Source organism: Rhinoraja longicauda, unplaced genomic scaffold, assembly GCF_053455715.1.
Source record: "Rhinoraja longicauda isolate Sanriku21f unplaced genomic scaffold, sRhiLon1.1 Scf000430, whole genome shotgun sequence".
Classification (NCBI taxonomy): domain Eukaryota; kingdom Metazoa; phylum Chordata; class Chondrichthyes; order Rajiformes; family Arhynchobatidae; genus Rhinoraja; species Rhinoraja longicauda.
The window spans coordinates 2,810-26,195 of NW_027601647.1; the positions used below are offsets into that span (position 1 = coordinate 2,810).

Sequence of the window (23,386 nt, forward strand, 5' to 3'; positions counted from 1 at the left end):
CTGACTAAAGTAAACTGCAGTGTCAGCTGGGCATGCTCAGTTTCAACCTTCTTTGAAGCACAGAATTATTATAATGCATGAAGAGCTTAAACATTTTAAGCACTCAACCTTTCCCTATCCCATTCTGTCTTCTTGAAGCATTGCAATTTATCTTTGTCACCCTATAGCTCAGGCCCTCATGTCCTGGCAACATCGTCATCGATCTTCTTTGCATTCCTTTCAGCTTAACAATATCCTTCCTCTAACAGGGTGACCAAAACTGAACACAATACTTCAAATTGGGTCTCACCAACAACTTGTACAACCGTTAACAAAACATCCCAATTTTTATACTCATTGATGAAGGCCAATGTACCTAAAGGCTTCTTGACCACATTATCTACCTGTGCGTCCACTTTGAGCGAACTGAGCACCTGCACTTTCAAAGGTATTTATTCACAAAATGCTGGAGTAACTCAGCAGGTCAGGCAGCAGCTCAGGAGAGAAGGAATGGGTGACGTTTCGGGCCTAGACCCTTCTTCAGACTGATGTCAGGAGGGCGGGACAAAGGAAGGATATAGGTGGAGACAGGAAGATAGAGGGAGAAGTGGGAAGGGGGAGGGGAAGAGAGGGACAGATAAGATGGAGGCGCATGCAAGTTCCAAGAAAGCAGTTGTGGCCGTGGCTGCACTTTCAAGATCCCTCTGCCCTACAACACTCCCCAGGGCCCTGCCATTCTCTGTGAAGATGCTCCCCTGGTTTGACTTTCCAAAATGCAATGATGCCTTGCTCCTATCTGCATTAAATTCCATTAACCATTCCTGAGCCCAATTACATAGCTGATCAAGATCCTGTTGTGAATTTTGGTCACCATTGTTGCTATCTTCAATAGCACTCACTTTAGTGTCATCTGCAAACTTGCAATTCATGACTTGTGCATTCTCCTCCAAATCATTGATGTAAACCACTAACAGATATGGACTCGGCACCGATCCCTGAGGCGCACCACTAGTCACAAGCCTCCAGTCTGAAAATCTACTTTCCGCCATCACCTTCAGCTTTCTTCCATGAAACCAATTCTCTATCCAGCACTCCCTTCCAGAGTAGCCAACTATGCACAACCTGACCAAATTCCTTGCTGAAAAGTATATAGAAAAATGTGAATTACATTTTTGTTTGCTTCTTCAAATAACTAAATTAGATTTGTATTTCGAATCTCCCACATGTAAAGCCATGCTGACTATTCCAAATCAGCCAAGAGTCAAGAATCAGAGGAGTTAGGTTCCTGATAAGTCTTTCCCCACTCACTTTTTTGTTTTAGGTTTTACATCAAAAGGTAGTGGATATATGGAACAACCTGCCAGAGGAGGTAGTTGAAGCAGGTACTCTCATAACATTTAATAAACATTTGAACAGGTGAAGGATAGGTTTGGAAGGATATGGGCCAAATCCAGGCAGGTAGGATTAGAGTTGATGGGGCATATGGGTCGGCGTGGGGAAGTTGGACTGAAAGACCTGTTTCCACGCTGAGTGACACTATGACTCTAATCAGCCCATGTCTATTCAAATGCATGTATATCTTATCTCAGAATCCTCCCCAGTATTTTGCCAACCACATATGTTAGGCTTATTGGTCTATAGTTCCCAGGTTTTTCCTTGCAGCCCTTCTTAAATAGGGGCACAGCATTAGCCACCCTCCACTCGTGCGGCACCTCACCCATGCCTAATGATGATTCATATATCTCAGCCAGGGATCCTGCAATTCTTCTCAAGGTACCTACGGTATTCTCGGATATGTCTGATCAGGTGCAGGAGATTTATGTACTTTCAATTACCTTAGGACATCCAGCACCTCTTCAACCATATTACAGACTGTCCTAATTGAGGACCTTGCCCATCTCCTGCAGCACATCGAGATAACCATTTTGGTTTCTGGAGGACCCTATTCTCTCTCTATTTACCCTCTTTATCTTAATGTACATGAAATCTCTCTGGATTTTCCTTAATATTATTGCCCTATTTCTTGCCCTCCTGATTTTCCCAAAACTTCTCCAGGGTTACACTTGATCCCAGCTGCCTATGCAAGTTCCATGCCACCTTTTTCCAGACAAGAGGCTGAATTTCTCTGATCATGCAGGCTTCCTTACTCCCACCTGCCTTGCCCTTTGCTCGAATTGGAACATGCATGCTCTGAGCTCATGCCATCACACTTTTAATAGCATCCCACTTTCCAGATGTTTCTTTGCCTGCAAACAACCTACTCCATCAACTTGAGCAAGTTCCTGTCTCATACCATCAAAGTTACACTAGTCCCAATTTAGAATTTTAACTGTGGGCCCACCCTCTCTTTATCCATAACTATTTTAAAGCTAATAGAACTGTGGTCACTGGCCCTAAAACGCTCATCCACTGACATTTCAGGCACTTGCCTGTCCCAATTTCCAAAGAGAAGATCAAGCTTTGCCCTCTCTGATAGTGGCCTCTACATACAGTGCATTCAGAAAGTATTCAGACCCCTTCACTTTTCCACATTTTGCTACATTACAGCCTTATTTTAAAATGGATGAAATTCATTTTTTAATCATAAATACCCCATAATAAAAAAACAAAAACAGGTGTTTAGAAATTTTTGCAAAATAATGAAAAAGAAATAACTGATATAGGACATTTACATAAGTATTCAGACCCTTTATTCAGTACTTTGCTGAGGCACCTCTGGCAGCGATTACAGCCTCAAGTCCTCTTGGGTATGACGCTACAAGCTTGGCACACCTATATTTGGGTAATTTCTATTCTTCTCTGCAGATTCTCTCAAGCTGTCAGGTTGGATGGGGAGAGTTGATGCACGGCTATTTTCAGGTCCATCCAGAGATGTTCGATCAGGTTCAAGTCCGGACTCTGGCTGGGCCACTCAAGGACATTCACAGACTTGTCACAAAGCCACTGCTGCATTGTCTTGACTGTGTGCTGAGGGTCATTGTCCTGTTGGAAGGTGAACGCCCGCCCCAGTCTGAGGTCCAGAACGCTCTGGAGCAGGTTTTCATCAAGGATCTCTCTGTACTTTGCTCCATTCATCTTTCCCTCGATCCTGAATAGTCTCCCAGTTCCTGCCACTGAAAAACATCCCCACAGCATGATGCTGCCACCACCATGCTTCACCGTAGATATGGTATTGGTCAGGTGATGAGCGGTGCTGCTTGAAAGATTTCAATCTTGGTTTCATCAGACCAGAGAATCATGTTTCTCATGGTCTGAGAGTCCTTTAGGTGCCTTTTGGCAAACTCCAAGCGGGCTATCATGTGCCTTTTACTGAGAAGTGGCTTCCGTCTGGCCATTCAACCGTAAAGGTCTGATTGGTGGAGTGCTGCAGATATAGTTGTCCTTCTGGAAAATTCTCCCATCTTCACAGAGGAACTCTGGAGCTCTGTTAGAGTGACTATTGGGTTCTTGGTCACCTCCTTGACCAAGGCCCTTCTCCCCCGATTGCTTAGTTTGGCCGGGTGGCCAGCTCTATGAAGAGTCCTGGTGGTTCCAAAGTTCTTCCATTTAAGAATGATGGAGGCCACTATGCTCTTCGGGACCTGCAATGCTGCAGAAATTGTTTTATACCCTTCCCCAGATCTATGTCTCAACACAATCCTGTCTCGGACGTCTACGGACAATTCCATCATCTTCATGGCTTGGTTTTTACTCTGACATGCACTGTCAACTGTGGGACCTTATGTAGATAGGTGTATGCCTTTCCTAGTCATGTCCAATCAATTTAATTTACCACTGGTGGACTCTAGTCAAGTTGTAGAAACATCTCGAGGATAATCAATAGAAACAGGATGAACAAAAGCTCAATTTTGAGTGTCATAGCAAAGGGTCTGAATACTTATGTAAATATGATATTTCAGTTATTTCTTTCTTAGTTCTTTTCAAAAATTTCAAAACACCTGTTTTCGCTTTTTTATTCTGGGGTATTGTGTATAGATTGATGATAACAAAAGTGAATTTAATCCATTTTAAAATAAGGCTGTAACCGAGCACAATGTAGAAGAACTGAAGGGGTCTGAATACTTTCTGAATGCACTGAAGAAACTTTCCTGAATTAATTTGACAAATTCCATCCTATCGCAACCCTTGACACTCTGTCAGTCCCAGTCTATATTGGGAAAGTTAAAATTGCCGATGGTGGTAACTCTATTAGTCAGCTGTCGGAAATCTCCTCGCAGATTTGTTCTTATAATTCCTGTTGACTATTTAAGGGCCTCTAGTACACTCCCAACAAGCTAATCATCTGTTTTTTATTTCTCAGCTCCACCCCTATAACCTCACTGCAAGACCCATCAGAAATGTCATCTGATTACTGCTGTGACATTCTTCTTAATCAACCGAGCACCATCCCCTCCTCTTTTACCCCCACCTCTATCTTGTACCTCTCGCACCTGTACCCGAGATCATTAAGCTGCCAGTTCTGTACCTCTCTTTGCGATGTTTGTGTAATGTTTAAAATGTCCCAGTCGCATGTACCTATCCAAGACTTGCCCATCAGGCCTCTCCCATTAAATAGATGCAATTCAATAGAAACAAAGAAACATAGAAAATAGGTGCAGGAGGAGGCCATTCGGCCCTTTGAGCCAGCACCGCCATTCATTAGGATCATGGCTGATCATCCACAATCAGTAAAACCCAGAAGTAATCAGGAAGCAGAAGGTGATGGTGGAAGGTTGCTTCTCAGAATGGAGGCCTGTGACTGGTGGTGTGCCACAGGGATCGGTGCTGGGCCCGTTAATGTTTGTCATCTACGGCAATAATTTGGATGAGAACATACAGGACAAGATCAGCAAGTTTGCTGATGATACCAAAGTTAGTGGTTTTGCAGATAGTGAAGATGGTTGTGAACGATTGCAGCAGGATCTGGAATGTTTGGCCACGTGGGTGGAGGAATGGTTGATTGAATTTAATACAGAGAAGTGTGAGGTGTTGCATTTTGGGTTGTCGAACAAGAGCAGGACCTACACAGTAAATGGTAAGCCTCTGGGTAGTGTTGTAGAGCAGAAGGATCTAGGAGTACAAGTGCATGGTTCCTTGAAGGTCGAGTCGCAGGTAGATAATGTGGTCAGAAAGGCTTTTGGCACTTTGGCGTTCATCAGTCAGAGTATTGAGTATAGAAGTTGGGAGGTCATGTTGCAGTTGAAGAAGACCTTGGCGAGACCGCATTTCGACTGCATTCAGTTCTGGGCACCATGTTATTGGAATGATATTGTCAAGCTTGAAAGGGTTCAGAGGATGTTGCCAGGACTAGAGGGTGTGAGCTAAAGGGAGAGGTTGAGTAGGCTGGGTCTTTGTTCCATGGAGCTGAGGAGGATGAGGGGAGATCTTATAGAGGCACACAAAATCATGAGAGGAATAGATCGGGTCGATGCACATAGTCTTTTACCCAGAGTGGGGGAATCGAGGACCAGGGGACATAGGTTCAAGGTGAAGGGGAAAAGATTTAATAGGAATGTGAGAATTTTTTTTTCACGCAGAGAGTGGTGGGTGTGTGGAACAAGCTGCCAGAGGAGGTAGTTGAGGCTGGACCTATCCCATCGTTTAAGAAACAGTTGGACAGGTATATGGATAGGACAGGTTTGGAGGGTTATGGACCAAGTGCAGGTAAGTGGGACTAGGGTAGCTGGGACATTGTTGGTCGGTGTGGGCGAGTTGGGCCGAAGAGCCTGTTTCCACAATGTATCACTCTATGACTCTAACCCATGCCTGCCTTCTCCCCTTAGCCTTTGATTCCACTAGCCCCAAGAGCTCTATCTAACTCTCTTTTAAATTCTTCCAGTGAATTTGCCTACACTGCCTTCTGTGGCAGATAATTCCACAAATTCGCAAATTCTCTGCTCTCTGGATGATTCCACAAATTCACAACTCTGGGTGATTCCACAAATTCACAACAGTCCTACGTTGCTTCCTGCTGTGCTATCCCGCCGAGTGGGCTTTCTTTATCACCTTCCATACCTAGTTCCAGCCTCAGTTCTCTCAGTTCTACAATGAAGCCCACCCCCCCCCCCTCCATCCAGCAATTTTAATTTAAACCCACCCGACTACCAGCAGCAAACTTTCCTGCCAGGATATTGGTTGGTCTCCAGTTCAGGTGTAACCCGTCCTTCTTGTATGGATCACCTCTGCCCCAGAAGAGATTCCAATGGTTCAAAAATCGAAATCCCTAACCACACATTTATCTGTCCAAATTTCGTGTACCTGCCCTCATTAGCATGTGGTACTGGAGGTCCTGCTTTTGAACCATTTGCCTAACTACGTATATTCATTTTGCGGGACCTCTTCCATTTTCCTAATGTTATTGGTGCCAACATGCACAGCAATCACCCTCCCCTTGAGAATGTCCATGCCTGTCCAAATACTGGTAGATCCAGTCCCTCCAACTTCTCTCAAATAACCTCTGCGCCACTGATGTCGGGCCCACTGTTCTGTAGTTCCCTGATTTATTCTTGCTGCCCTTTTCAATAATTCCCTTCTTAAATAGCCTTGTTCAAAACATCTCACAGTGGTGCAGCTAATATAGCTGCTGAACAGGTCAGGCAGCATCTCGGGAGAGAAGGAATGGGTGACGTTTGGGGTCGAGACCCTTCTTCAGACTGATGTCAGTGGGGCGGGACAAAGGAAGGATATAGGTGGAGACAGGAAGATAGAGGGAGAACTGGGAAGGGGAGGGGAAGAGAGGGACAGAGGAACTATCTAAAGTTGGAGAAGTCAATGTTCATACCGCTGGGCTGCAGGCTGCCCAAGCGAAATATGAGAAGTTGGGAGGTCATATTGCAGTTGAAGAAGACCTTGGTGAGACCGCATTTAGAATATTGTGTTCAGTTCTGGGAACCATGTTACAGGAAAAATATTATCAGCTTGAAAGGGTTCAGAGGATGTTGCCAGGACTAGAGGGTGTGAGCTAAAGGGAGAGGTTGAGTAGGCTGGGTCTTTGTTACATGGAGCATAGGAGGATGAGGGGAGATTTCGCTTGGGCAGCCTGCAGCCCAGCGGTATGAACATTGACTTCTCCAACTTTAGATAGTTCCTCTGTCCCTCTCTCCCCCTTCCCAGTTCTCCCTCTATCTTCCTGTCTCCAGCTATATCCTTCCTTTGTCCCGCCCCCCTGACATCAGTCTGAAAAAGGGTCTCGACCCGAAACATCACCATTCCTTCTCTCCTGAGATGCTGCCTGACCTGCTGAGTTACTCCAGCATTTTGTGAATAAATACCTTCGATTTGTACCAGCATCTGCATTTATTTTCTTACACTAATATAGCTGCTGCCTCGGCTCTCCCATCATCTGGCATCGAACGAGACCTCGGGTGCTGACTGTGTGGAATTTACACATTCTCCCTTTGATCTTGTGGGTGTTCTCTCGGCTCCCAAAACATCAATGATGGTACTTTCTTTTAATTCTATCATTTACATTGTTCTGTGTTGTGGCTTATTATACCTGGAGTATTGTGTACAGTTTTGGTCTCCTAATCTGAGGAAAGACATTCTAGCCTTAGAGGGAGTACATAGAAGGTTCACCAGATTGATCCATGGGATGGCAGGACTTTCATATGAAGAAAGACTGGATAGACTAGGCTTATACTCGCTGGAATTTAGAAGACTGAGGGGGGATCTTATTGAAACATATAAAATTCTTAAGGGGTTGGAGAGGCTAGATGCGGGAAGATTGTTCCCGATGTTGGGGAAGTCCAGAACCAGGGGTCACAGCTTAAGGATAAGGGGGAAGTCTTTAAGGACCGAGATGAGAAAATATTTCTTCACACAGAGAGTGGTGAGTCTGTGGAATTCTCTGCCACAGAAGGTAGTTGAGGCCAGTTCATTGGCTATATTTAAGAGGGAGTTAGATGTGGCCCTTGTGGCTAAAGGGATCAGGGGGTATGGAGAGAAGGCAGGTACAGGTTACTGAGCTGGATGATCAGCCATGATCATATTGAATGGCGGTGCAGGCTCGAAGGGCCGAATGGCCTACTCCTGCACCTATTTTCCATGTTTCTATGTGGCGAATGGAGCAATTTTGGTGGGTAGAATGGGAAGAGGCAGCGGGAAAGGGGGTGGGGGGAGAGGATGGGGGGAGAGGATGGGGGAATAGGAGAAGGGAGACGGGAGAGATTGTAACATATTTACTGAAACGGCGCAATGAAATTCTTATTCGCAGTACCATAATACGTCTGAACGATAACATAAAAACAAATACATTTTCAGTTCATTAATAAAAACAATATTAGTGAAAAACAAAAAAATCCCAAAGATAAAATGGGGGAGAATAACATAGTTGAAGGTAGGATTTTTTTAAAAGGATGGTTGGTGTGCACTCAAAGGTCCTGTTTCCATGCTGTTTATCTCTGACTCTGTCCCAACAACAACACTGTTCTGCCGCTGTGGGACCATGTGTGGCTCACCCCTCATCCCGCATCCTTGTCAACTCCAAACAACACAAGCCAACACTTTTAGACATTTGTGGTAGTATATAAGCTTTATCCCTGAAATTAGGTGAGTTAATCTCTTTTGGGCTATTTTCAATGCAAATATACTGTTAAATAACGAGACCAACATTGCACATAGTATTTCAGGTATGGCTAAACTTAAACTGTATTTTCATCTCCAACACCGCTTGCAATAAATCCCAATGTGCTGCTTACCTTCCTGACGTTTGTCGCACTTTCATGTCGACTGTCAGGTGTCTCATTCACAAGAACATCTCGATCTGTCTGCACTCCACCCACTTTTAATTTCTACTGCCTTTTCATACTTTACACAAGTGCTTAACCTCGCATTGTTTTTCATTAAGTTCCGTTCGCCCGGTATAAACCCATTCTTGCTATTGAGGGCGTGCAGCGTAGGTTCACTAGGTTAATTCCTGGAATGGCGGGACTGTCGTATGTTGAAAGGCTGGAGCAATTAGGCTTGTATACACTGGAATATAGAAGGATGAGGGGGGATCTTATTGAAACATATAAGATAATTAGGGGATTGGACACATTAGAGGCAGGAAACATGTTCCCAATGTTGGGGGAGTCCAGAACAAGGAGCCACAGTTTAAGAATAAGGGGTAGGCCATTTAGAACGGAGATGAGGAAGAACTTTTTCAGTCAGGGAGTGGTGAAGGTGTGGAATTCTCTGCCTCAGAAGGCAGTGGAGGCCAGTTCGTTGGATGCTTTCAAGAGACAGCTGGATAGAGCTCTTAAGGATAGCGGAGTGAGGGGGTATGGGGAGAAGGCAGGAACAATAGACAATAGGTGCAGGAGTAGGCCATTCAGCCCTTTGAGCCAGCACCGCCATTCAATGCGATCATGGCTGATCACTCTCAATCAGTACCCCGTTCCTGCCTTCTCCCCATACCCCCTCACTCCGCTATCCTTAAGTGCTCTATCCAGCTCTCTCTTGAAAGCATCCAACGAACTGGCCTCCACTGCCTTCTGAGGCAGAGAATTCCACACCTTCACCACTCTCTGACTGAAAAAGTTCTTCCTCATCTCTGTTCTAAATGGCCTACCCCTTATTCTTAAACTGTGGCCCCTTGTTCTGGACTCCCCCAACATTGGGAACATGTTTCCTGCCTCTAATGTGTCCAATCCCCTAATTATCTTATATGTTTCAATAAGATCCCCCCTCATCCTTCTAAATTCCAGTGTATACAAGCCCAATCGCTCCAGCCTTTCAACATACGACAGTCCCGCCATTCCGGGAATTAACCTAGTGAACCTACGCTGCACGCCCTCCATAGCAAGAATATCCTTCCTCAAATTTGGAGACCAAAACTGCACACAGTACTCCAGGTGCGGTCTCACCAGGGCCCGGTACAACTGTAGAAGGACCTCTTTGCTCCTATACTCAACTCCTCTTGTTACGAAGGCCAACATTCCATTGGCTTTCTTCACTGCCTGCTGTACCTGCATGCTTCCTTTCATTGACTGATGCACTAGGACACCCAGATCTCGTTGAACTCCCCTTCCTCCTAACTTGACACCATTCAGATAATAATCTGCCTTTCTATTCTTACTTCCAAAGTGAATAACCTCACACTTATCTACATTAAACTGCATCTGCCCTGTATCCGCCCACTCACACAACCTGTCCAAGTCACCCTGCAGCCTTATTGCATCTTCCTCACAATTCACACTACCCCCCAGCTTAGTATCATCTGCAAATTTGCTAATGGTACTTTTAATCCCTTCGTCTAAGTCATTAATGTATATCGTAAATAGCTGGGGTCCCAGCACCGAACCTTGCGGTACCCCACTGGTCACTGCCTGCCATTCCGAAAGGGACCCATTTATCCCCACTCTTTGCTTTCTGTCTGTCAACCAATTTTCTATCCATGTCAGTACCCTACCCCCAATACCATGTGCCCTAATTTTGCCCACTAATCTCCTATGTGGGACCTTGTCGAAGGTTTTCTGAAAGTCGAGGTACACCACATCCACTGACTCACCCCTGTCAATTTTCCTAGTTACATCCTCAAAAAATTCCAGTAGATTTGTCAAGCATGATTTCCCCTTCGTAAATCCATGCTGACTCGGAATGATCCCGTTACTGCTATCCAAATGCTCAGCAATTTCGTCTTTTATAATTGACTCCAGCATCTTCCCCACCACTGATGTCAGGCTAACTGGTCTATAATTACCCGTTTCTCTCTCCCTCCTTTCTTAAAAAGTGGGATAACATTTGCTATCCTCCAATCCACAGGAACTGATCCTGAATCTATAGAACATTGAAAAATGATCTCCAATGCTTCCACTATTTCTAGAGCCACCTCCTTAAGTACCCTGGGATGCAGACCATCAGGCCCTGGGGATTTATCAGCCTTCAGTCCCATCAGTCTACCCAAAACCATTTCCTGCCTAATGTGGATTTCCTTCAGTTCCTCCATCACCCTAGGTTCTCCGGCCCCTAGAACATTTGGGAGATTGTGTGTATCTTCCTCAGTGAAGACAGATCCAAAGTAACGGTTTAACTCGTCTGCCATTTCTTTGTTCCCCATAATAAATTCCCCTGCTTCTGTCTTCAAGGGACCCACATTTGCCTTGACTATTTTTTTCCTCTTCACGTACCTAAAAAAACTTTTGCTATCCTCCTTTATATTATTGGCTAGTTTACCCTCGTACCTCATCTTTTCTCCCCGTATTGCCTTTTTAGTTAACTTTTGTTGCTCTTTAAAAGAGTCCCAATCCTCTGTCTTCCCACTCTTCTTTGCTATGTTATACTTCCTCTCCTTAATTTTTATGCTGTCCCTGACTTCCCTTGTCAGCCACAGGTGTCTCTTACTCCCCTTAGAGTCTTTCCACCTCTTTGGAATAAATTGATCCTGCAACCTCTGCATTATTCCCAGGAATACCTGCCATTGCTGTTCTACCGTCTTCCCTGCTAGGGCCTTCTTCCAGTCAATTTTGGCCAGCTCCCGCCTCATGCCTCTGTAATCCCCTTTGCTATACTGTAATACCGACACTTCCGATTTTCCCTTCTGCCTTTCCATTTGCAGAGTAAAACTTATCATGTTGTGATCACTGCCTCCTAATGGCTCTTTTACCTCTAGTCCCCTTATCAGATCAGGATCATTACACAACACTAAATCCAGAATTGCCTTCTCCCTGGTAGGCTCCAGTACAAGCTGTTCTAAGAATCCATCTCGAAGGCACTCTACAAACTCTCTTTCCTGGGGTCCATTTCCAACCTGATTTTCCCAGTCTACCTGCATGTTGAAATCTCCCATAACCACCTTAGCACTACATTTTTGACACGCCAATTTTATCTCCTGATTCAACTTGCACCCTATGTCGAGGCTACTGTTTGGGGCCTATAGATAACTCCCATTAGGGTCTTTTTACCCTTACAATTTCTCATTTCTATCCATACTGATTCAACATCTCCTGATTCTATGTCACCCCTTGCAAGGGAATGAATATCATTCCTTACCATCAGAGCAACCCCACCCCCTCTGCCCACCTGTCTGTTTTTTCTATACGTTGTGTACCCCTGAATATTCAGTTCCCAGCCCTGGTCCTCTTGTAGCCATGTCTCAGTGATCCCTACAACATCATACTTGCCCATGACTAACTGAGCCTCAAGCTCATCCACTTTATTTTTTATACTACGCGCATTTAAGTACAACACTTTAACTTCTGTATTTACCTCCCCTCTCACATCGGTCACAATTGGCCCTGCCCTTAATTTCTTTTCCCCTCTAGAACTTCTGTTCCCTTTCTTCCGAGAGTCTTTTGCAATATCTCCTGTATTCCCTTTTACCTCATCTTCATATTCACAATTTGTTAACCCCTCCCCCCCTCTACTTAGTTTAAAGCCACAGGTGTCACACTAGCAAACCTGCCTGCCAGAATGTTTGTTCCCCTGCTGTTAAGATGTAACCCGTTCCTTTTGTACAAGTCACCCCTAGCCCAGAACAGATCCCAGTGGTCCAGAAATCTAAATCCCTGCTCTCTGCACCAGTCCCTCAGCCATAAATTCATACCCTCTATCTCTCTGTTCCTGGCCTCACCAGCAAGAGGTACCGGTAGCAGTCCAGAGATAACCACCTTCGACGTCCTACTTCTCAGTGTTTTTCCCAACTCTCTAAACTCCCGCTGTAGCACCTCCTTCCTCTTCCGCCCGACGTCATTCGTGCCCACGTGCACAATGACTTCAGGTTGATCGCCTTCCCTCACTAGGATTTTCTGAAGCCGGTCTGTGATGTGTTGAACCCTGGCACCAGGGAGGCAACAGACCATCCTCAAGTCCCTCCTGCTGCCACAGAATCTTCTGTCCGTCCCTCGGACTATGGAGTCACCGACCACTACGGCTCTTCCAGACTTCGGTCTCCAGTCGAGTATCCTTGCCAACAGTTCCGCCACTCGGACTGGAAACGTCTTCTGCCCCGACAGTTCCCAAGAGGGTATACCTATTTGCAATAGGCACAGCCACTGGGGTCTCCTGTAGTCCTCGTCCACTCCCCCCTGAAACAGTCTCCCACCTTCGCTCGACCTGGACCCTTGGCGTGACAGCCTCACAATAGGTCCTGTCGAGGAAACTCTCGCATTCCCGGATGGCCCTGAGGTCATCCAACTTCCTCTCCAACTCCACCACACGTCCCTTCAGGAACGGGGTACTGATTGAGAGTGATCAGCCATGATCGCATTGAATGGCGGTGCTGGCTCGAAGGGCTGAATGGCCTACTCCTGCACCTATTGTCTATTGTCATTCTCTTGACCCGTGTCTGTCTAAGATGCCTTGTTTTGGGAGGAGCACAGCTGAGTAAGGCAGGAGATGGAGTGGGGGCTGGTGCACAGTGAGCAGAGATGGTGAATCAGAGGACATGAGTGTGAGAGAGGCATCATCTGCAGGATAATTTCCTCCCACACCAGCAGTAAGCTAATGTTGGCCCTCTGTGTACTGGAATATAATATAGAGAATGGATTGGATAATAAACATCCAGAGAAAAGATACATCCCTCCCCAGGAACGCACACTATTAATGTTGGACACTGAGCTATGAGAATGTTGTAAAGTATGCAATGTTAGGAACAATGATGTTAATTTTGACAGGAACAGAATTGCCTGATTGCAACAAGCAGGGATGGGCACATGGCATGGCTGTGATTTTGGCCTGAACTGGACATTCCTGTGTTGTAAATTCTAAATAATTCCAGCTTTCGGTTCCATTGACGATCCGATGGACTCAATCCTTCAATCATTCTTACCCATTCCTGATATCATGTTTGTGAGATGCCGGTTGCAAAGCAAGAATAGAGGATTCTTCACTTCTGACAACAAAAAAACGCCAGTCGTTGCACATTGGGCAATATTAACAACAGAAAAGGACGAGATTAAGTAAGAGGCTTTCTCGGAAGACAGACAGAGACATTCTGTGGTACCTTGAGGGGTCAGTGACAACATCTTCTGATTTTCAGTTCCCTCTCTGGTCTTACTCCTCCTTATCTCTGCAATCCATTCTGTGCAGCATCTGATATATCTTAGCTACTCATCTGCACATTTAATGTTTTCATAGCTGGCATAGAGTTGAACAGCATGGAAACATGCACTTTGGCCCAACACGTCAGTGGTTTACCTATATCCCTGAGCAGGTGTTCCTCGAAGTGTTGGAGCAACACAACCGGGCAGATAGCATCTGTAGAGGGAATGGACATATGGTGGTCTGAGTCTGAAGAGGGGCCTGACATGAAACATCGCCTGTCCATTCCCTCCACAATGCTGCTTGACCTGCTGAGCTCTTCCAGCACTTGGAGTTTTGGTCAGAATTGCAGAATATGCAGTTTGTTGTGTCTCTCTCTACATCTTTATTGTCCAAGTAGCTCTTCAAATTTCTTTAATACATGATAATAGTACATGCCTCAACCACTTCCTCTGGCTGCTCATTCCATATACTCACTACGCTCTGAAAAATGTGTCACTCCTTAAACCTATGACTTTTATCCGGAGAAAGAGATTGTGACTATACAGCTTACTAGCATTCCTCAATTTTATAAACCTCCATAAAGACACTGCTCAGGTTTTATCCTTGCTCTAGGGAAAATAGACAGCTTATCCATTCTCTCCCTTTAAACTCAAAAGTCCCAACAACATTTTCTACTCTTGGCAGTTTTGCAGCTGCCAAGGCCCCATGTGGTGTCTGCTCATCATAGTTCTCGAGCACTGACACCAATGTGCTAAACAAATGATTTTGTGGATGTTCCTTTTCCAGTCCTCTCTGTTACTGTCGTCCCACCGCACAGCTGAGTGTCCAGAGCTGCCACGTTACATGAGGTTGACGTGGAATGTAAAACATGTCATGGAGCTGCTGGGCAGAAGGACCTGTTTCAATGCAGAGACATAAATAATTCATCTTCCCTTCTGTGGCCATTGCAGGTCAAACGGAAACGCATGTCCTGGTCAATTCTGCCCTCTTCAACCATCCTGGCAAAATGAGAGCAAGATTCGGGAACAACAATTACTGGAATCTTGAGCAAAATGCTGGAGTAATACAACAGTTCAGGCAGAGTTTGCTGAAGGAATGGAAAGCCATTTTGGGTTGGTCAGACTGAAGAAAGTGCGAACAAACAACTTTCAATATCAGGAGCGCAGGTAACATTGGTGAATGGAAGGATGCAAACTGAGCAAAATTCGACATAAAGAATCAAGGGGGCAATTGGTGAAATGAGGACTGGAATATGAGGGAACAGGAGAGAGTGACAAGTGGTTGTACAGAATGAGAATCAGTATCCTTGGAAGCTTGAGTGAATAACTGATGATCCCTGTTTTCCAGTATGTGTTATGTCTTGTTCCACTATTTCCTTTGTGTTGAGCTCAGTCATGATGTTCTCATGCTAATTTTCAAACTGTTTAGTGGTCCCATCTGTCTCCCTCGTTGCAGTACTCTCCATAATTTTTAATGGTCCAAGATATATGGCTGCCTCCAATTCAGATCTTTAGATAAACTGATGTAATTTTTCGTGAATGAGGAATGATTGTGTGGATGTTCCTTGTCCAGTCCCCTCTGTTCACTGCAGTCCCACGACACAGCTGAGTGCACAGTGCTTCCACATTGCAGGATGTTGGTGTGCAGTATAAAACAAGTCAATGTTGTTGGGCTGAATGGCCTGTTCCTCTGCAGTAACTTCCATACAAAACACCCTTGTTTTTGCAACCACTACATTACTAATGGGTTAACTTTCCTGCTCTGTCATCCCTGTTTTTACCAGGAAATCCATAGACTGAGAACAAGGGACCTTTCACACCAAGGAATCAGGTAACCATTGATGAAAGGGCTCAGATGCAAATTGAGCGACAAGAAAACGAGAATTTATGGAAAAGGAGAGTGGCTGAGGATAGGAGGAGGGCATGGACAGAGAGAGGCAGTTTTCATAGGAGTTTGAGTGGAAGGGCTTAAATACTTGTTTCTGTGTACCAAATTCAAATCTGCCATCATAACATTTCCAATGGAAGCACTGCAGATTAATTTGCCACCATTCCCACAATCCTGTTTGTAACAAGAAACACCTAGACGGAAAACAAAGTACTTTACATATCGGTCACAGGTAACATTTTGTGAAAGGCCACAGCTCGTTCCATATACCTACCACCCTTTGCATTTAAAAAAAAAAAGTTGCCCCTCACGTTCCTTGCTATTCAATCTTACCCCCCTCACCTTCAATCCATGGCCTCTGGTTTTGATTCCCCTACTCTGGGGAAAAGACTGTGCATTTATACAATGTATTCCTCACATGAAATGATACGCCTCTATAATATCACCCCTCATCTTCCTGCACTCCCGAGTTATAAAGTTCTGGCCTGCTCGACCAAGGAGTGAATTTCCTGTGTCCTTTTCTGCTGTTCCACCACTGCATTATTTATCATTGAATTAGAATCCTCCATCAATGACTGCCAAGATCACTCAGTGTCTTCTCACAGGAACACAGCAAAACAGGGACAAAAGTAGATTGCCTGCCCTGTGTCAATGCAATCATAACTGATCTGCCCCAGGCTTCAACTGATATAGTCAAAGTGTCATACAGCACGGATACAGGCCATTCAGTTCACCTTGTCCATACTGATCATTAAGTATCAATTTATATCATTCCCAGATATCAATATATGATCTGTCACCTTCTAGGCCTTGGTGATTCAAGTGCTCATCTAGATACTTCTGAAATGTTGTGATAGCCTCTGCCATCACCATCCTCCATACAGTGTTAAACTCCTGGGCCCTGTCATTTACAGTGTTACTTGCACTCCTGGGCCCTGTCATTTACAGTGTTACACTCCTGGGTCCTGTCATTTACAGTGTGAAGAAGGCATATGGCGCTGTTGCCTTCATTGGACAGGACATTGAGTGAAGGGTTAGGACATCACCTTGCATCTGGATAGAACATTAGTGAGACTACATGAGTATCATGTGCAAACTCAGATCCTGGGGGGACAGGGCTTTCTCCATCGCTGCTCCCACCCTATGGAACTCACTACCCCAAACCGTTAGAGACTCCTCCACACTCACCACATTCAAAACATCGCTGAAGTCTCACCTGTTCAGTACTGCCTTCAACCACTGAAGGTCACCTCACCTTCTGTCTCCTTTCTCTGTTCGTTTATTTATTTACTTATTTATGTATTTATTCATTTCCCTATGTTCTCTAAATCTCTGTAAAGCGTCTTTGAGTATATGAAAAGCGCTATATAAATAAAATACATTATTATTATTATTATTATTATTTCTGGTCACCATGCTATTGAATGCAAAGAATGTGATTGAGATAGAGAGGCTGCAGAAGGATGTTGCCGGGACAGGAGTGCTCAAGATGAGAGGAGAGCTTGGATGCGTGGGGGCTGTTTCTTTTTTGGAGTGAAGGAGGCTGTGAGGTGACCTTGCCGAGGTTTATTAAATTACGAGGGGCATAGATAAGATTGATGCTTGCATTCATTTTACCAAGGCAGAGGTTGGAGGCCTCTATAGGCTGACTAAAGCTGGAGGCCATGGGTTTAATGTCTGGCTGGATTATGGGCTATTACCTACAGTACAGAACTTTATTGTCATTCGGTACAGATACCGAACAAAATTACATTTCCAGCAGTCACAGAACACAACAAAAAAGAAAAGAACACAGGACACACGACCCCAACACAAACATCCATCACAGTGACTCCAAACACCCCCTCACTGTGATGGAAGGCTGAACCGAGCCGCGCCGGGCGATGGAAGACCCCGCGGCCGAGCCGCACCGAGCGCTGAAACGTCCCGCGGCCGTACCGGGCGATGGAAGGCCCCACAGCCGAGCTGACCCTTCACTGATCTGCGGTTGTTAGAGGAAGTCGACGGGAAACAATGGACTCTTCATTCCACAGACACAGAATAGGTGTTGGTTTGTCTGCTTTGCATGTTTTCCCCAAACCCACATCGTCTGCACTGTTATCCAGCCCTGAAGTTATTCACTCATGAAGTGGATGTGGAAGGTAGTCAGCGAGTCTGTCGCTGAGTCTGTCAACACTCACAGTAGAGTCCCCAGGACTGAGGAGGTTGCAGGTGGTCTCATCCCCCTCCATCCCAGGCAGCAGCACCTCTGCAGAATCAGGTAAGAAGACATCACCACTTGATCAATCTCAGAATTTTACCTCATATTAATTGATTGTAATTCATTTTCCTGTACAACGCTGAGAGGGAGATCTCACGTTTGTCTGTAGATCTCCCAGTCAGGGAGTCATGTGTTTCACCCACTATTAATTGCTGTCCCACTTTACAGCTTGCACAAGACCCTTGTACCTCATTTCTCTCTGATTTTAATTCCGTGCTTTCATTTGCAGAATGTCACCTGGTGAAATGAGGGTTCTGCTACTGATCCTGGGTTCTCTGAGTGAGTCATTTCCAACAGGGGTAAACTGTGTGTTGTGTATGGCAAGAAGAATTGGGATTTATATATTGTCTGTACAGGAGCAATAGCAATGTATCTATTCAGTGCAAATGGGCCATGACCAATTAAAATTTGACACAGAATATTAGAACAGGAATTAAAAAGTAAAGACAGCAAGTTTGAAAAGGCAGCAATATTGATATGAAGGAGCAGCCAGCTTAGTTTTCCACTTATTCAGCTGATGCAACTTCTCCGCCAATCTCTCTATTCTGTATGTGTGATGGGCTGTTTAAATTAAAGATTCTACAAAACTGATATCGCTATCAGCTCCATTCTTGCACATTATTTCACTTTTACCACCTCAACGTCACAGCTGATACCACTGCCCTCTTCTGTGAAAGACCAGTGCAAAGGGTGGCATGGTAGTGTAGTGGTAGAATTGCTGCCTCACAGCGCTAGATACCCGTTTCAAACCTGACTCTGGCTGCTGTCTCATGGAGTTTGTACGTTCTAGCCGCGACCTGCGTGGGTTTTCTACGGGTGCTTTGGTTTCCTCCCACACGCCAAACATGTCGGGGGTTGTAGGCTAATTGGCTTGGTATAATTATAAATTGTCCCTAATGTGCGGGATAGTGTTCGTGTGCAGTGATCGCTGGTCAGGTATGGACTCGGTGAGCCAAAGGTCGTGTTTCAGCGTGGTATCTCTAAACTAAACTAAAAAAGAGGTTTGTTTAGAACTGGACACTGCCTCCAAATACAAGCTGTTGTCTGGTCAGCGACACAGCTCTCAACATCTCAAGTGCTTTTGTTGCTTATATGTCAGTATTCTTCACCCATGTGTCTTCCTGGTTGACCTTGTAAACCTCGCATCCTTTGTACCTCCTCTCCATATCTACTTTTTCAGCTCTTGGTGTCTATCCTAAATCTCCCTATTTTTGCTTTGGCCAACCCCATGCTTTCCTCGAGATCTGTGTGCCACTTGGATTAGAGTCTCCAATTCTTTAATGGGAACATATTCGTTCCAAGTCTTCACTCTGTTCTCCATGATTGACTCCCCCTGCTTTGTATTGCCTACAAGCTGCTGTTGTAAATTGAGTGGTGATAACCTTTTGACCAGAATTGAAATGTTAAGGTCCGGAGAGCATAGTTTAAAGTTGACACGGGCAAAATTTAAAGATGTTTTGCAGGGCAAGTATTTATTTACACAGAGGCTGGTGGGTATGTGGAACGCACTGCAGTGGTGGCAGATACGATACTGGTGCTTAAGAAGCTTTTAGATGCATATGGATAGGCAAGTAATGGAGACATTTTGGTCATGTGCAGACAGAGAAGATTAGCCTAACTTGGGATTATGTTTGACACAGACATCGTGGGCTGAAGGGCCTGTTTCTGTGCTGTACTGTTTTATGTTCTATATTTCCTCCTCTGTGTACTCTGAGAATACTTCTGCATCTCTCCCCTTCCATGCAGTGGTATCCCAGTTGGTGAAAATGCTGTTGAAATTCCCAATCATCAGTGCCTGGGCATCTTTGTATTTTAGGTCTCCTATGAAACCTCTGTCTGGCAAAGTTCAGCAGCTTCTCCTCCCAACATTAAGACATGACCACTGCCATAAGCCCACATCTAACTGTGGCCCCAGTTCATTGTCTTTATTTCCAGAGGTGTACGGTACAGTAACAGGCCCTTCACCCACCTTGTCCACGCCGATCAAGTAGGTATAGTGGCCTAGTCCCATTTGCCTGCATTTGGCCCAAAGCCCTCTAAGCTCTTCCTGCTCGTATATCTGTCTAAATGTCTTTCAAAGTCCTTTTTAGTATTCCCTTCCATAGCTTCCTCTGGCAGCTCATTCCAGATACTGACTACCCTCTGACTGAAAAGGTTGTCTCTGTCCCTCTTAAATCTCTCCCCTCTCAGCTTAAGACAATGGTATTGTCGGGGAAGAAATAGTGAGGGCTAATAACTTATTTCGTATGTCAACTACAACAATCAAAAGTGGCAATTGGTGTTTCAGAGAACCGTAGTTGACGCTTTGCTGCAAATGTTGCCAGTTCTGTAGAACTACCCAGGGTGGACGACGAGGACGTAAAGCAGCTCCCACCCCGGCTAATAACTAGTGAATAGGGATGTGGATTGTGGGAATGTGGTGTTAGGGAACCACAGCCAAAGCCTAAAATTAGAGAAATGGAATACAGCAGTGATGACACCTATGTTTCAGGAAATGTATTGATTACTAGACCAAACCTCCCCTGCATTACTGCAGCACCCTCTCCTCTCCTCCCTCTCCCCCCCCCCCCTACACCCCCTCTCCCCCTACACCCCCTCTCCCCCTACACCCCCTCCCCCCCTACACCCCCTCTCCCCCTACACCCCCTCTCCACCTTGGGAGGAGAGGGGGGAGGTGGAGGGGGGAGGAGAGGGTGCTGCACCAATGCAGGAGAGGTTTGGGCCCAACAGGTCCACTTGGTCTAGTATACATTAACAATTTAGACAAAGGAATTAAATGTAACATCCCCAAGTTTGTGGATGTCACAAAGCTGGGTGACAGGGTGAGCTGGGAGGAGGATACTATGAGGCTGCGGGTTGAATTGGATAGGTTGGGTGAGTGGTCAGATGGAGTATAATGTGGGTAAATGAGAGGTTATCCACTTTGGTGGCAAGAACAAGAAGGCACATTATTATCTGCATGTTGTCAGATTAGGAAAGGTGGAGGGGCTACTAGACCAGGATGTTCTTGTACACCAGTCACTGAAAGTAAGCTTGCAGGTAAAGCAGGCAGTGAAGAAAGCAAATGGCATGTTGGCTTTCATAGCAAGAGGATTTGAGATTAGGAGTAAGGAGGTCCTACTGCAGTTGCACTGGGCTCTGGTGAGACCACACCTGGAATATTGTGTGCAGTTTTGGTCTCCTAATTTGAGGAAGGACATTCTTGCTACAGAGGGAGTGCAGCTTCGGTTCACCAGGTTAATTCCCGTGATGGCGGGACTGACATATAATGAAAGAATGGATCGACTGGGCTTATATTCACTGGAATTTAGAAGGCTGAGAGGGGATCTTGTGGAAACATATAAAATTCTTAAAGGATTGGACAAGCTAGATGCAGGAAAAATGTTCCAAATTTTGGGGTTTCCAGAACCAGGGGTCAGTTTTAGAATAAGGGTAGGCCACTTAGGACTGAGATAAGGAAAATCTTTTTCACCCAGAGAGTTGTGAATGTGCGGAATTATCTGCCACAGAAGGCAGTGGTGGCCAATTCACTGGATGTTTTCAAGAGAGAGTTAGATTTAGCTCTTAAGGCTAACGGATTCAAGGTGCCCAGAACGGAACACAATACTCTAAATGTGGCCTCACCTATGTCATCTATAACTGCAACAAAACCTCCCAAACTCTAAATACTCTGATTGATGAAAGCCAATGTGCCAAAAGCCTTTTTGACCGCCCTATCTACCTGTGCCTGCACCTTCAAGGAACCATACACCTGCACTCCTAGATCCCTTTGTTCAACAACACTCCCTAGAGCCCCCAGGGCTGCGTCCTTAGCCCCCTACTGTACTCCCTGTACACACATGACTGTAGGGCCAGGTTCAGCTCAAACTCCATCATCAAGTTTGCTGATGACACTGTGGTGGTGGGCCGGATCTCCAACAACGATGAGAAGGCCTACCGGGAGGAGGTGGCTGATCTGGCACTCTGGTGTCAGGACAATAGCCTCCTCTTGAATGTCACTAAAACAAAGGAGCTGATTGTGGACTTCAGAAGGGCTAATCATCCAAGGACGTACACGCCACTGGAGATAAATGGGTCTATTGTGGATAGGGTGAGCGGTTTCAAATATTTGGGAGTCCGCATCGCAGAGGATCTGACGTGGGCAACGCACATTGCCGCACTGGTGGGTAAGGCTAAGCAGCGCCTTTACCACCTTAGACAACTGAGGAAATTCAGAGTGTCGCTGAGGATCCTTCATTGCTTCTACTCTGGGGCTGTAGAGAGCATCCTGTCCGGCAACATTACAGTCTGGTTTGGGAACAGCTCTGCCCAGGACAGGATGGCCCTGCAGAGAGTGGTGCATTCGGCAGAACGCACCATGGGAACTACACTCGTCCCCCTGCAGGACCTATACATCAGGAGGTGCAGATCCAGAGCAAGCAAGATCATGAGGGACCCCTGCCACCCCAGTAACGGACTGTTCCAGATGCTACGGTCAGGCAAACGCCTCCGCTGTCACGCTGTGAAAACGGAGAGGATGAGACGGAGCTTCTTCCCACAGGCCATCGGGACTGTCAACTTTGATAACCCCAGAGACTAAATTTTTGTCGACACTTTTTGTGCTATGTTTAGTAACTTATTAACTTTATTTATATGCTGTAACTGTAATTATTTTTGTGCACAACCCGCAGGCATTGCCACTTTCATTTCACTGCACATCGAGTATGTGTATGTGACAAATAAATTTGACTTGACTTGACTTGACTTGACCATTCACTCTGTAGGTCCAGCTCATGTTAGATTTCTCAAAATGCCACACCTCGCATTGCTTTGTATTAATTCCTTCGCCCACCTGGCAAACCGATCGAGGTTCAGCTGCAATTTTTGACATCTATCTTCACAATCTGCAAAACCGCCCACTTTTGTATCATCTGCAATATTGCCATGAAAGTTCTCTTCCAAATAATTGATTCAACTGACAAACAGTAATGGGCACAGCACCGATCCTTTAAGCACACCACTAGTCTCAGACCTCCCAGTCTGAGAAAGAACCTTTCACCAGCAACTCTTTGCTTCCTTCTATGAAGCCACTTTTCCATCCATTCAGCTTTCTATCCTTGGATCCCATGTGATCTAAACTTCCAGACCAGTCTACCACATGGAACCTTGTCAAATGCTCTGCTGAAGTTCATAGATACAACATCGACAACTTTGCCCTCATCATCCTTTTTGGTCACATCCTCAAAAAAATCATTCATATTTGTGAGACACGACCTCCCACATACAAAACCATGCTGACTTGCGAATCAGCCCTTGTCGATCTGAATGCATACATATCCT

At 45.4% G+C, this 23,386-nt stretch overlaps 1 long non-coding RNA gene across 1 annotated transcript; it reads left to right on the plus strand.

Moving 5' to 3' along the window:
- The first annotated feature begins 7,275 nt into the window (after window positions 1-7,275).
- LOC144590963 (uncharacterized) lies at window positions 7,276-16,143 on the plus strand. The gene is made up of 3 exons (XR_013546643.1): window positions 7,276-7,399; window positions 14,871-15,086; window positions 15,704-16,143. It is a non-coding gene; the product is annotated as an uncharacterized LOC144590963 (long non-coding RNA).
- Window positions 16,144-23,386: the final 7,243 nt, after the last annotated feature.